Genomic DNA, 14,326 nt, shown 5'->3' on the forward strand with positions numbered 1-14,326 from the left:
AAATGCTATGCATTTCTCTTAGATAACTACATCCAGCAGATTGGTTAGAAGAGTAAGGAGGAGGAAGAAAAATCAATTACAGTTCCTGCAAAGTTTAATTAACTATATGTAACTATATTGTTCATTTGAAGTGTGTCAGCATTTCTCTGTTACAGAATGCAGTCAATATTTATTAAATCCTTACCTAGGGGTTATTGCATCACGGTATTGGGATAAACAAACAGGGAAAGAAACAAAAATAAAATCAACAGGATAGGAGCAGCATAAAATGAGTCCAACCACAATTAAGTTCACTGGTCTCAATAAATGTATAGATGCATACAAATTCTCCCTTTGTAAAAGAAACATAAGATAATATTCTGAATGCAGGAATGAAGATATAATTCATATCCCTTGCACACATAATTCATAAGATTATGCATAAGAGTCATGGTCCCATGTCTTTATTACTTCTCTTCTTCTCATCTAATGTCCACAACATATCCAAATATTACACTCAGTGGGGAACTTGAAGGCATATTTTCAATTCGGCAGCATTGACATCTGATATCTTCTTCATCACTATCAAGATTCTTTCATCCGAAAGGTTTTCATGAATCCAGAATTCCAGTCCTCCACATGAAGCAGCGAGACTCATGAGCTTTTTATGGACGAAGCGGTTTGTTTATTCATTTAATTTATATGGCCACCTAAGTCAACAAGTGACTCTGGGTGGTGAACCATCTCAAAATAAGTTGAAAACAATTCCTGCCACAAATATAAAAATTAAAATACACAGCAGCCAAAGAAGATATCAAAATTGACAGTCACTTGCACAGTCAGGAGGTGGGGCCCTGAGAGTGTGAAGGCCCAGACATAGAAGCTCTTCAAGGCGTTATCAAAGACCAACAGGGTTGAAGACATCCTAATTTTCAGAGGAATATTGTTCTTCAAAGTGGGTGCTACAGCAGAAAAAACACACCATCTGGCTGGGCCATGCCAACTGACGTTCCTTGGCCAATGTGATCCAAAGCATATCCGTCTTCTGGATCAGATCAGATGAATAAAAACAACCAGTGAAAGAATACACTGACGTTTTAAAACATTCCATTCTTCTCACCAGAGTTCTAGCACTAGATTGAGTTATAGTTATACAGTTAGAACAATTAAACAGTGGAACAGCCTGCCTCCAGAAGTTGTGAATTCTCCAATACTGGAAGTTTTTAAGAAGAGATGGCCAAATTGACTGTACTGATAAAAGAAAAGAACATAAGTATTTTTGTTTCTACTTGGAAACCGCTTCTGGACTTTGTGGAAAAAAATGATATTATGATTTTGGGTTTTACCAGTTAGACTGATTTACCGATATAGAAATGGTTAGTGCATACTATTATAAAAATGTAAAAAGTTGAGATTTGATTTTAATGTCTGATTTTACTGCAACAGAGAGAGTCGGAAGTCAATGCCTTTTGTTTCTTTCCCTTCCCTTCTTCACACCTTTTTTGTTTTTCCTTTTTCTACTGTTGTCCCCTACTATTTGCTTTTCTATTTTCACATTTTATGTTATAAATGAATAAAACTAATAAAAAGAGGGGGGAAAGAAGGGGGGGAAAAGACTGGATAATCATTTGTCTGAAATGGTATAGGGTTTCCTGCCTGAGCAGGGGGTTGGACAAGAAGACCTCCAAGGTCCCTTCCAACTCTATCACTACTACTACTACTACTACTACTACTACTACTACTACTACTACTACTACTACTACTATTATTATACCACTATTTACTGCAATAGAACAGTATTTTCATCTCCTACCATACCTCAAATTTCAAAACTAAAAATAAAATAATTATAAATTATATAGAATTATTTTCCTATCTAGTCACTTCAGTTTTATTAAGAATTAATTCACTTAGGAGCCACTTGCATTGATAATGGCAGCATGACTTGAAATGTTGATGTATTCCTTTTTACCATTGCCAATTCCATATTTTACAATAAAATCATTTTATCAATCTTCCCAGCATTGCTCATTTCTTGTTAGTAACACCTTCAAGAAAATAAAAGTCCTTGTACTGACAGTTTCAAGGGAGCTGGGGGATTTCGGAATGAAAATCTACTTCTCATTGAAATGGTAAGCCTGTTTTTGAGCCAGGACACTATTCAATCTTTAGGAGAGCTTGCAAAATTCCATATTCCTCCCACACAAATATAAGCAAATCCTTGTGGATGTTTATTTTATCATATTTGTACCACTTTTTCCTGTTAAAGGTATCCAAGGCAACAAAATCCATTCTTAAAAATAGCACAAATAAATATTTTTACCTTTGCCATCTATAGTATATGGAGGTTATAACACAGAGCAGTCAAACAACAAACAACAATAACTATCAGCTGTATAGATAAGCTGTTTATTTTAATAGATATGTCCTCGGCAATTAGTGGAGATCTTGGAGGGTGGGTAGGTCCTCTCTAAAAAGTTTCAAAAACAATAATTTCCCACTAATAGGAATTCACATCTCACGTGGTTTCCTAACTCCTGAAGGTAACCTTCTATTGCCTGAAGTCAAGACAACTTAACAATCTATCCCATTGTTCGGAATTGCTTGAAGGGCCAATTTTGACCTGTTCCCCTACACAGTTGGTTCCCACCTCCCTTTTGTTATAAAAGAAAAGTAATTCAGTAAGGAACTTATGTCCAGGCCTAGAATCAGAATTTTCAAACAAAGGGAATGAATTACACAGTTCTGCACACACACTTCAGAAGTGGAAGAAGACCAACTACTGTTGCTGTCACAACTTGGAAATCTTTAAAAGAGAACCTTATGCATTTATTATCTGCAAAGGTCACTGTGAATATGTGAAGGGTTCTTCCATGTTTATCCATACACTTTCCTTCATTTGAAAACAGTTTTTTTTATTTCCATCAGAATCCCTATGCATTTACTACACTTTACTAACCTTTGCAATTCCTTGTACTCTTTTGACATATTTCTTGAACTACAGTATCTTTACACACACACATGCACACACACACACACACACAAACACACAGACATTCCTCAAACCTTCATTTTTGGCAGCAATCATTCTCCTATATGCATTTTTCTTTTTCTTTTCCTCAGCTTCTTTGCTACTCTACCAAGTGTCTTTTAATGGAGTTCTACTTAGTTCTGGGGCATTCTGCAATAACATTATTTTCACTCTGCTCCAAGCAGTTTCTACATTACCATCTTGATATCCCCTTTTCATTTAGCAATACCAATAGCATTTAGGCTTATATACTACCCCATAGCACTTTACAGCGCTATGTTTTGTAAACTGTTTACAATGTTTTGCATATTGCCCTAACAATATGGATCCTCATTTTACCGACGTCGGAAGGATGGAAAGCTGAGTCATCAGGATTGAACAGAGTTTGCCTGCAATACTGCATTTTAATCATGACATCAGTGATTAAAATTTATTTGTTCCTCTCTCGGCTCTCTCAGATTCTTCCTTTTCTTCCATGTCCATTTTTTCAAAGTTCCATCTAGTCTAGACAATGCCAAGTAATGATCTGTACAAATAATAACAATTCAGAATCTCTCATTACCCTTGTATCCTAATGCTCTCCGACTTTTATCACAAAAAATCAAAGTAGTCTTGCTTTTAGAATTATGTTAAAAGAGATTGTTTCTGTGCATGTGTGCATCAATCACTGTTTTCCTTTATCACTGGATTTATTAAAATCCAATGACATTTTCTGCAGTCTCTCATCTCCTACCTGTACATCCATGCATGCCATCTAACCCTGGATCATATTCATTCAGCATGTTACAAATGTTTCCCCAAAATCATATCTTGTTCTTCCAGGTAATACTATTACCAACCTGTAGATTCCTATTTTCATAACACCCATAACAACATAGCCGTCGCCTACTCATATTTTCTGACATATCTTCTTTAGCCTTTTCATTCATCATTCAACCTACCTCTTCATTCAGATCAGTTACTTTGATTAATTTCAGGGGGGAAATGTGTGCAAAAAAATAAGGGCTATGCTGCACAGGAAAAGAAACTGAGTTGGATATAGATTTTCTTGAATCAATAGACTAATAATCAACGTTTGTATACTTCACGGGAGAGCCTCTGGCACGCCAGACTTTGCTATATATGAACTCATAATAACCCCAGCAATGTGATGGATGTTGAAAGATAAATCTTGGCAACATCTAGATAGCCGCAGGTATATGCTTATTATATAATAATAATAATAATAATAATAATAATAATAATAATAATAATAATAATAATAATAATAATAATAATAATAATAATAGTAGTAGTAAAGTTGGAAGGGACCTTGAAGGTCATCTAGTCCAACCCCCTGCTCAGGCAGGAAACCCTATACCAGTGGTTCTCAACCTGTGGGTCGGGACCCCATTTGGGGTCGATCGACCATTTCATGGGGGTCGCCAAGCAAGGCTGTCCGCCATTTTTTTGGTCCGCCATTTTTTTTGTCCACCATTTTTTTCCCTTTTCCGGCGGGTGCCTTACCTCCCTTGGGCTGGGCCAGCTGGTAGTCGGCCTGCTCCGTCTCTGCCGCTTGCCAGCCACGCCTGGGTCGGTGCAGGGGGCGGAACCACGCATGCGCGGCGCTCCCGGGCAGGGAAAGTCCTCGACTTACAACCGGTTGGGTAGTCCTTAACTTACGACCGGTTTAGTCCTCGACTTACGACCGGTTTAGTCCTCGACTTACGACCGGTTGGGGTTGCATTAAAAAGGTTGAGAACCACTGCCCTATACCATTTCGGACAAATGGCTGTCCAGTCTCTTCTTAAAAACTTCCAGTGTTGGCGCAGGTTGTTCCACTGGTTAATTGTTCTCACTGTCAGGAAGTTTCTCCTTAGTTCTAGATTGCTTCTCTCCTTGATTAGTTTCCACCCATTGTTTCTTGTCCTGCCTCCAGGCGCTTTGGAAAATAGCTTGACTCCCTCTTCTTTATGGCAGCCCCTGAGATACTGGAACACTGCTATCATGTCCCCCCTCGTCCTTCTCTTCATTAAACTAGACATGCCCAATTCCAGCAGCCGTTCCTTATATGCTTTAGCCTCCAGTCTCCTAATCATCTTTGTTGCTCTTCTCTGTACTCTTGCAATCATTCTTGAACTATAGATCTGTAGGTATAGTGCTATAGTGCAGATGGGTAACTAATACTGTCTTATTTACATTTCATTTATTTGTATAATTGGAGACAGCATACTGTTGGATAACCATGTGCAAACATCTCCATGGGCATGATCCCTTGTGGCAGTGGAGGCAGCATTAACAGAGCGCATTGAATAAACTCGCAGTATTGAGAGCTCTAGAGACCAAGTCTTCTGTAACAAAATAAAATGATTTTAGTGATTAAATCCTAGATATAAACATTTTCCAATCAGTGGTGTTCCAAAAAATCAGGGAGATCACCCTTTGTCCCTTGCCAAGTCAGTATAATGGTTGGCTGCAAAATTGGACCCACTGTTCTGGTGAAGGAGGTTCTTTCTAGTGGGATCAATTTATTATATGGGTAGCCTCGTCCACTTTTTACACAGGAATGGGAGCACCCAAGTGATACCATAGATACCGATGGCGGAACATGAGATTAAAGCTTTTTGGGGTGAAAGAAAATTGTGAGGCTTTAAGTGGCAAGAGCAGAACAGGGCAATGGAGATGAAATTATTAGATTAGGTGATAAATATTTCCTATGAGTTCCTCAGTGAAATCAGCTTAGGCTTTATGACCTGTGTTTATTTGCCTGGAGCCGGATTATATTTTATGCTTATAAAATATTTGAAGTTTGATTTGGAGTGATTGATGAAACGGGTTTGCAATGGAGAATGCTCAGTCGAACCAGAGCTGTTGGTTATCCATTATACTACATACTCCATTCTAGGCGCCTCTCCCAGCTGTGACGTGTTTCAGTGCTGCAAGTTTGCTCACAGGAGAGTTTATTTGCACCATTACCTGGTGTCAGTGAAATGGGGAAAACACTGATGGATAATTCATCTTGACTTTCAAGAACTTGGGTTGGGGAAAAGTAGATGTTGTGCACAGTTGTTAGATAAGGTATCTATTTGAGCTTTTTTTGTGCAGGATTACCCATTTCCATCAGAAGGTCAAGGTTATCTTAATCAATGAAGACACTGAATCTTGGCCATTTCTCTGTTGGCTTTAACTGCCATTTTGTATTACGGGCAGGATTGGAGTCTTTAGTTAGACGCACTAAAGCCGCAAAGGGCTTGTCTGTCTCCTGGATCAGCTTCATTGCTTGCACAAGACCTTCAATTTTAGATATCTCTGATTGTTCATTTTTAGCCATTGTGCTCTAGGAGTTAATCAGGTCACTTTCAAAAGGACCAAGTGATGTTTTTTTTCTTATGCTGGCAAAGCATTTAGCTACACCCCGTTGTCAAGGATAGAGATAAGATAGACGTTTGGCAGCCATCCATGTTAAACACATTTTTTAAAATGTGTGAGCTGGTATAGTATTATTTAGAAGGGGTCTCACATTTTGACCAATAAATATCCAGATGGAGAAAACTCCAGAGTTTTTCAGCAAGGTCTTCCTTTTTTTAGAAGCATTAATGATATACAGCTGCTGAAAAACAACTGTACTCTGTGGTGTATTTGGCATATGGGGTCAAGATAGCCAAATATAACGTTCTAATTATAAATGTCTTTCTTTACCACATAGGTTGCTTTCTTTAACAAATCTTTGATGCAATAATTTCAAGGTCTATCTTTCGCAACTCATTTGGGAACATTCAAAATGCTTGTCCTATGCTGGCGGGTGATTTTAAGGACTTGGTGCTAATAAGCAGGCTCTCTGTTCTCATATTTGCAATCATTTTCCCCAAAAAAGACCACACTGGAGACCAACTGCACCACTTTAAGGACAAGGAGGTGAACAATGCAGAGTAGTGTTGATTATGCATCACCAGAAGATGTAGGTTTTTGTATCAAAAACGATATGCAAACTCTTATTAAGATACCTTAAGATCTAAAGTTTAGTATTGTACTCAGTTTTTGGCACAAGCGTTTCAACAAAAACATTGGAGCAAATTAAGTGAGCCTACCAAGACACTGACGAATCTATGAATGAAATCCTATGAGGAATGGCTAATGCCTACAAACTGGCAGGAGACATAACGGCAATTTCCAAATATTCTCCATTGTCCCAAAGATAAGGACCAGATGGGATCTCCCCTTTCAACATTGAATGCTACCAAAGAGCCTTTACTTATAGAAGATCAAAGAATAAGAAAATGAGCATAAAAATAAGTGCTTTAGAACTGCAAGCTTCAAAGCTCTGTTGTTCCCTCAACAATCCCTCAAACCTCCTTCTAATCTATGCCAGACATTAGTTGAAATTAATTCTCTCTCATTGGCATCAATGGGGGAGTTTAACCAAAAGAAGAAAAAGAAATGAAAGCACACCAGTCTCCCTCTTTCCTTCACTTTGATAATTCATCACTTAACAAAGCGTTTAATGTCCTTGAAGGATTCTACATTGGAACTCTTCACAAGATCAGTTCAGATTGCCCTGTCTGTGATCCTTATTTATCGCCACTTTCTTGCTGAAGTACAAGTTCCCTTATTCTCTAGAAAATAACAAATTACCTGTTATTAATTTCTCTACGAAAATAACAAATACATTTCTGGGAATGACTGAAAGGCCAACCGCATTACGGCCCTTGTGGTCACATATCCACCTGATTCAGAAGTTTCAATTTCAGAACTGTTTACATTCTATGGTTTGCTTAAAAAAACATCAGGAAGCAAAAAAAAAAAGCTTAGTTGTGACTTCCATTTGTAGATTGAAAAGAGGGCAGTAGCATTTTAAATACATAAAACAAAAGCTGTTTGCACATTCAGCTAGAAATCATCAACTGGCAAGTCACTGAAATGGGATGCTGAGTAGTGCTGGGGCATTTGAGTAGTGATGAGGCATTTGTGAGTAACCTTTTACGCAAGCCACCAAGTTCCGTGATAGAAGAGAGATTCTAAAAAATAAACAATATTCTCAGATGGGGTCTTAGAAAATTTTTATGGGTATCAATTTGGAAGCGTGCAGGAAACATGTACTAGGCTGTGTCGCCAACCAAGTGACTAAAGTTTCTAAGCAGTGCATTAAATATTACATACATATTCCGTTAGTGGCTTACATAATGATGTCACTAGCATGACTTGTCGTTTTAAATATTCAAGGGCACATTTCACGCAGATGTTGCAACGAAGGAAATGACACATCAGTGATTATTCTAAAGTATTAATCGTTGAATGTGACTGGTGGCACAAAAGGAGAGAAGATTGCAAAGATTAAAAATGAAAGCAACTGGATTAGTATTTCTCAGCTAGGGAAACAGATGATATCATTCTTTTCATTCAAGGACAAGAAAGAAGTGTGGCTTAAACTGGAGAAGCTTAAATATCAGGAAGAATTTTTACAAGAAAGATATTTTAACATGGTTGTGGATGTGTAAAAAAAACCCTAGAAAATGTTGGATTCAAATACATACACTGAGTCAGAGGATTTTTAAAGATTAATATATAATTGAGACCAGAGGTCTTTCTTTTGGGGCTGAGAGTTGGAAAAAAGTAATGGTACTTTGTTTTTGTATAGGACAGTTGCAGCAAGAGTTTTCTATGCACATAGATGGAAAGACTCAGCAATATTTACAATGGGGGAATGGCTGGTGAAGATGACTGTACCTGCAGAAATGACCAAACTGACTTCTTTGATTAGAGAAAAGACAATATGCTGACTGAAACCAGACTTTTTTGTGGGAAACGCAAAAATACGATCTCATAATTTATGTTTTTGATAAATTATAGAAAGAAGGAGGGACAAGTTGTAACAGAAAGAGGTAAATTTATAATGGTGCGTGTAACTGCTGTAAAGAAGATTGCACTACACTTCTTTGTATCTTTTTTGTTTTCTATTTTTCTTTTCTTTTATTTCCTTTCTTGCACTTTCAGCTTTCTCTTTGATTTCTTTCTTTTTCTTTTTTTCTTAATTTTTATTAGTTTTATTAGATTTTTATTATTAAAAAGGAACAGTTTTCTAAAGATAGACAGAGAAAATAAAGAAAATTGTCAAGAGAAGCTATGAAATTTCATCAGTTGAAGATTAGATAAAGAATATTTGGAGAGTTCTGGGTTTATTAAATGTCAATATCAGTCTTTTTCAGGACTGCAAAGGCAATCCAGATTATGCTTTTATTGTAAGCAAACAAAGTGGGGCATCACTGTTTATTTTGTTCTATTACATGACCTGAAACCACAATATACTAATATTGTGCTGAACAGCCAGCATTTCTATATATTTAGAATAGCCATATTTCAACAATAGGATATATCCTTTGCGTGCAAAAAGTCCCAATTCAATTCTTGGCATCTCAAGATATTGCTGGCATTTCATAGTAGAGGTGAAAACCTAAAATTGCACAGAGCTGTTTCCAATATACAGTATTTTTTTTTAGATAGATACACATTCTGTCTTTTCCTATATGTGTCCATCTATCCATCCTCCAAACCTACAATTAGACAACCATAAGACTTTTTAACACATATCACGTATCACACATACCTAGTATCCCCTTGTATGCTGGAATATAAATTATGAGATGTGTGCTCATTATAAAGAATTTTGAGATATAATCTTCATAGGTTACACAGATTTCAGCCATAAAAACAAACTAGCTTAGCCGTAGGAATCTCTCCAAATATCTGTAGGTGTTACAGCTAGGTGGTAAAACAGTCATTGGTATTTAAAATGAGATCAGGAACGTCCTGTAATGCTAGAAACTCACTGAAAATGACAAGAAGCAACACTGAGTTATTTGGACAGATATATGTGGCGAGACAGACTACATTTGCAGTAACTAGGAAAGACATCTGCAGTTCAGTCATCAGACAAGCTCTCCCCATTCCTAACCTATGCTTCTGCCCAAGTCAGTATTCTGGGCATGTCTCCCAGTTACTAATGTCATATGTAGTTTTACATTGGCACTGTGCTTTGTGGATGGCTAATTCTGCTGCATCTCTTTATCATACCAGATGAAGAGAGTAGGTAGAGGCTGACTGGAAAAACCAAGGTCCCAAAAGGAGGTAATGATGCAGCAGACAGGCTCCTTATGACCAAGTCCTTTGAGTTCAACAAAGCAATTGATCAATTCATTTTCATACTTTTTAACTGCAAGTCAAGTATACCTATTTACTGTACTCCAGACCAATCCATTGCTATATGTAAATTATATGTTCATCAGGAAGCAACAATTAAAATGGAATGTGGAACAATAATTAGCTCAAAATTAGGAAAGGAGTATGGCCAATTTGTATATACTCATCTTATTTACTGAACCCAATATGCAGAAGGTATCATCAGAAACATTAAACTGGACTTCCGGTTCTGGATTGCGGCGTTTGCAGCGATGCGGAGAGACTGCTCTCTTCGCCGGCTGCTTTCCCTCTACCGGTAGACCCTTAATTGGGTCGAAAAGCCGCCCTGGAGGGGCAGCTACCATTGAGGAGGTCCTCGTCAACTGTGGAGGGGCGGCAGCTCCTTCCATGGTTCGAGATTGCTCCTTAGGGCCGACGGAGAAAAGATCGGCCAGTAAAATGGCCGATCACTTTGGTGCTGTAACCAGAAGTCAGAAGAACATCTAAGCATAAAAAACCACCGTGGTTGATCCGGGTGAGACTTTTTTTTCCTCTCTCAGTCCTTTTTTCTTTTTTGTTTCCTGTAAAAAGCTTTTTTTGGGGGGGGAACTATTTCCCTGCTTTAAGAGAGCGGCGTTTGTGAGTGTGGGATCAGAAGCTTTGAAAATGGAATGAAAATTAACTTTAATTGACTATTTTTTATTTTCATCTACTTTGGGGTCTTGGAAAAATTCTTATTATTGAATTTTATTACTGGATTTAGTTTATTTGTGAAGAATACTATTTTTTTTCTTTTCCGATTTTGTTAACGTCATTTTTGGTGTCTGGGAAGAGATTTTACAGTCTACTGAGGACACCTTGTGGAGAAATTCAAAACTGCAACTGTCTTTTTTTCTCTGTTTGATGCTGAGATTGGTTTTCACCTTCAGATCATCATAAAAGGGAAAAGACAAAGAAATTTAACAGCTGTTAAATTTGTGGGGGTGGACACTGGCTAAATGTTTCTGAATATAGCCTCCACTAAAAGATAACAGGACTGTTTCTAGTCACTATTGAAATGGAGAAACCCTATTCACAACTCAACTGTAAACTTATATTGGAAAAAATCTATGAAGCTACTGAGCAAATATGTCTGCAAATAAAAGAGAGTACTACAGAAATAAAAAAAATAAACTTTACTTTGAATCTACAAACTGATCTTCAGATTTTACCTGACTACTCTACAGACCAAAAAACAACAGAAGAGGAATTAATCAACATTAAAGAAGATTTTATTTCATCTTATATACAAACTACTGAGATTCCTGATGAACAAAAAATGACTGTAACTAAACCACCCACAATTTTAAAATCAACAGAAATGGAGGTGCAAATACAACTAATTGAGAACCATGATAACTTTGATAACCAACTACTAACCATAAAATTGGACATAATTGAGTGTCTTACTCAACAGACCCAAATGTTAAGACTTGAATCTTTAAAACAACAAGGGACTATCTACAAAGGAGTCAGGTCTCTAAAACAGAGGAGGGGATGCTCTTCTTTGATTCAAATGATACTACAAGGAACAAAGAGAGACCTATGTTGATATAGAGGCTTTGTTATGGAAACCTATTTGGCACAAAAAGAAAGCTAGAATAAGATTTAAGAGTGCGTCCTAAAACTGTATACAATTGGTTTAAAAGGCTTTTTAGACATGGATTGACTCAAGGTTTAAGATTGGTGAATAAGACATTAGACTGAATAAAGATTAATTAAATATGTGAAGTTAGTAAGAAGTTGTTTGTTTTTATATTAATATGTGTGTTGTGGATATAACAATTATTTGGATTGGATTTAAATCTTACTGAGTGGGTTAAAGGAGTTTTATATAGATATTGATTGACTGATAGATCATAGATTTAAAATAGAGTAGAAATATATATTTTGGAGTAATATTTTTGTTTTTAGAAAGGATAATTATTTTGTAACGGAAGGAGAATAAGAGGGATTTTTGATAAAAGAACAAATGATGTTAATAAATGACTTACTGATTATGTTAAGGAAAAAGGGAAAGGAGAGACACCTGAAGTGTTAATAATATGTTTATTTAAGCTAAATTGGAATATGGTAATTCTAAATAGTAAAGCTCTATACAGGATCTGGATTCATATAGATGAAATGACGATTGTTTTGACTGATTTAACTTTATTGAAAAATACATTAATTTGAATATAATACATTATTTGAGGGAATAGAGAGGGAGTTTTTAATGACTTAATCTGAATTATATATGTATGATTTTGTTCTTGGATAATTGATTACCCTGTCACCATGTTGTTTCTCAAGCACTTGCTTATAAAAAGAAAAAAAAACCAATAAAATTTGTTTTTTTAAAAAAAGAAACATTAAACTGGAAGGAACAGAAATTGGAATCAAAGTTGCTAGAAGAAAATACTAATGGTCCCAGTTATGCCGATAGTATCTCCTTAGTGGATGGAAATAAGGTAGACTTGGATGGAAATAGGGAAGACCTACGGAGTTCCCTGTTGGCAGTAAAAGATAGAACTGCAAGAGCATTTTGATATTTTATATTTAAAAAAACCAAAATCAAAAAGTTTATATCAATTCCTAGTGCCAATCCAAAACTGAAGAATTAGTGGAAGTAGTAACAGACTATTTTTCTGAACTGAAAAATCCACATGGCAAATACTACAGCTAAGATATAAAAAGACGTTTTTGGGAGAAAGACTATAATAAATCCATACAAAACACTGAAGATATCACACTGCCAACAGAAGTATCTATTATCAAGTTCGTGGTCTTCTCAGTCAAAATGTATGACTATGCGAGCTAGATAATAAGACACACAAAGTATCCCATAATAGATAAAGCAGACAGCTCCCTGGAAGTATTAATAATAAAGCTGAAGCTTAAATATCTTAAACACACAATGCAGAAGCAAGAGACTATAGAGAAGATCCTGATGCCTGGAAAAACTCAAGGTAGTATCAAATGAGATTGGCATAAAATGCTAGATACTATTATTAGTATCACAAGCATGAACTTCAAGGAACTCAAAAGAACAGTTATTGATATACTGAGCAACTGAAGAACAACAAATGCAACTGACAGATCTGTATGAAAAGAATTTTGGGTTCAATGAAGCATTGAACTTGAACTTTGGGTTTCAATGAAATAACATATCTTCCAGTGAGGGGAATTATATCAGAATAATTCCTTAGATGTGCTTGACTTACATTTACTCTCTTTCTCCTGACCAAACATTCCAAGCTTCGTTGCCTCTTTGTCCTCTGAAATGCAGCCCCTCCCTCCTGGGAATTCAGGCTACACTCCATTACAGATAAGCAATATAAAAACACCTCGGGAAGGCTAGGAATATATTTCCCCATTTTTTTTTATTTGAAGAATCTATCAAAAAGAAAAATAAGGCTTTTTGTTGCTAATATTAACTGGTGAAAACCAGAAAGCTTTCCTCCTCATCCTTTTCTACTTGGACAGTTTCCATCTTCTCAGGTAGTGTACATTATCATGTTCTAAGAGGAATATTCTATATACAGAATAAATAATTTAGTTTTTATATAGGGATATTTATTTCCCCCTAATGGTTTCCTGAAAAAGCCAAAGTTTCATATTAATACAAAACAGGGTTGTGGTATAAGGCTAATATTTATTTATTTAAAGTTGCCAATATCTCAGGCATCTCAATCAGTCCAACATCTTCTCCCAAAAAAGAATTGTTTGCAATAAGTAGGAATTATTTCAAGAAACTAAAGAAGTACTTTGATTTATTCACCATTTGAAATCCTTTATACTACTGAATGTAATAATAATAATAATAATAATAATAATAATAATAATAATAATAATAATAATAATAATAATAATAATAATAATAATAATAATAATAGTAAAGTTGGAAGGAACCTTGAAGGTCATCTAGTCCAACCCTCTGCTCAGGCAGGTAACCCTATACCGTTTCGGACAAATGGCTGTCCAGTCTCTTCTTAAAAACTTCCAGTGTTGGAGCATTCACCGCTTCTGGAGGCAGGTTGTTCCACTGGTTAATTGTTCTCACTGTCAGGAAGTTTCTCCTTAGTTCTAGATTGGTTCTCTCCTTGATTAGTTTCCACCCGTTGCTTCTTGTCCTGCCTCCAGGCA

The 14,326-nt window shown here is 36.3% G+C and overlaps 1 protein-coding gene across 1 annotated transcript in view; it reads right to left on the reverse strand.

The window, feature by feature from the left end:
* LOC107294843 (neuronal acetylcholine receptor subunit alpha-7-like) overlaps positions 1 to 14,326 on the reverse strand; it is a gene marked incomplete at its 3' end in the record, with an annotated part of 77,108 nt that overhangs the window by 30,884 nt on the left and 31,898 nt on the right. The gene's annotated exons all lie outside the window — the stretch shown is intronic.

Source organism: Protobothrops mucrosquamatus, unplaced genomic scaffold, assembly GCF_001527695.2.
Source record: "Protobothrops mucrosquamatus isolate PMUCROS unplaced genomic scaffold, P.Mucros_1.0 scaffold2126, whole genome shotgun sequence".
NCBI lineage: Eukaryota > Metazoa > Chordata > Lepidosauria > Squamata > Viperidae > Protobothrops > Protobothrops mucrosquamatus.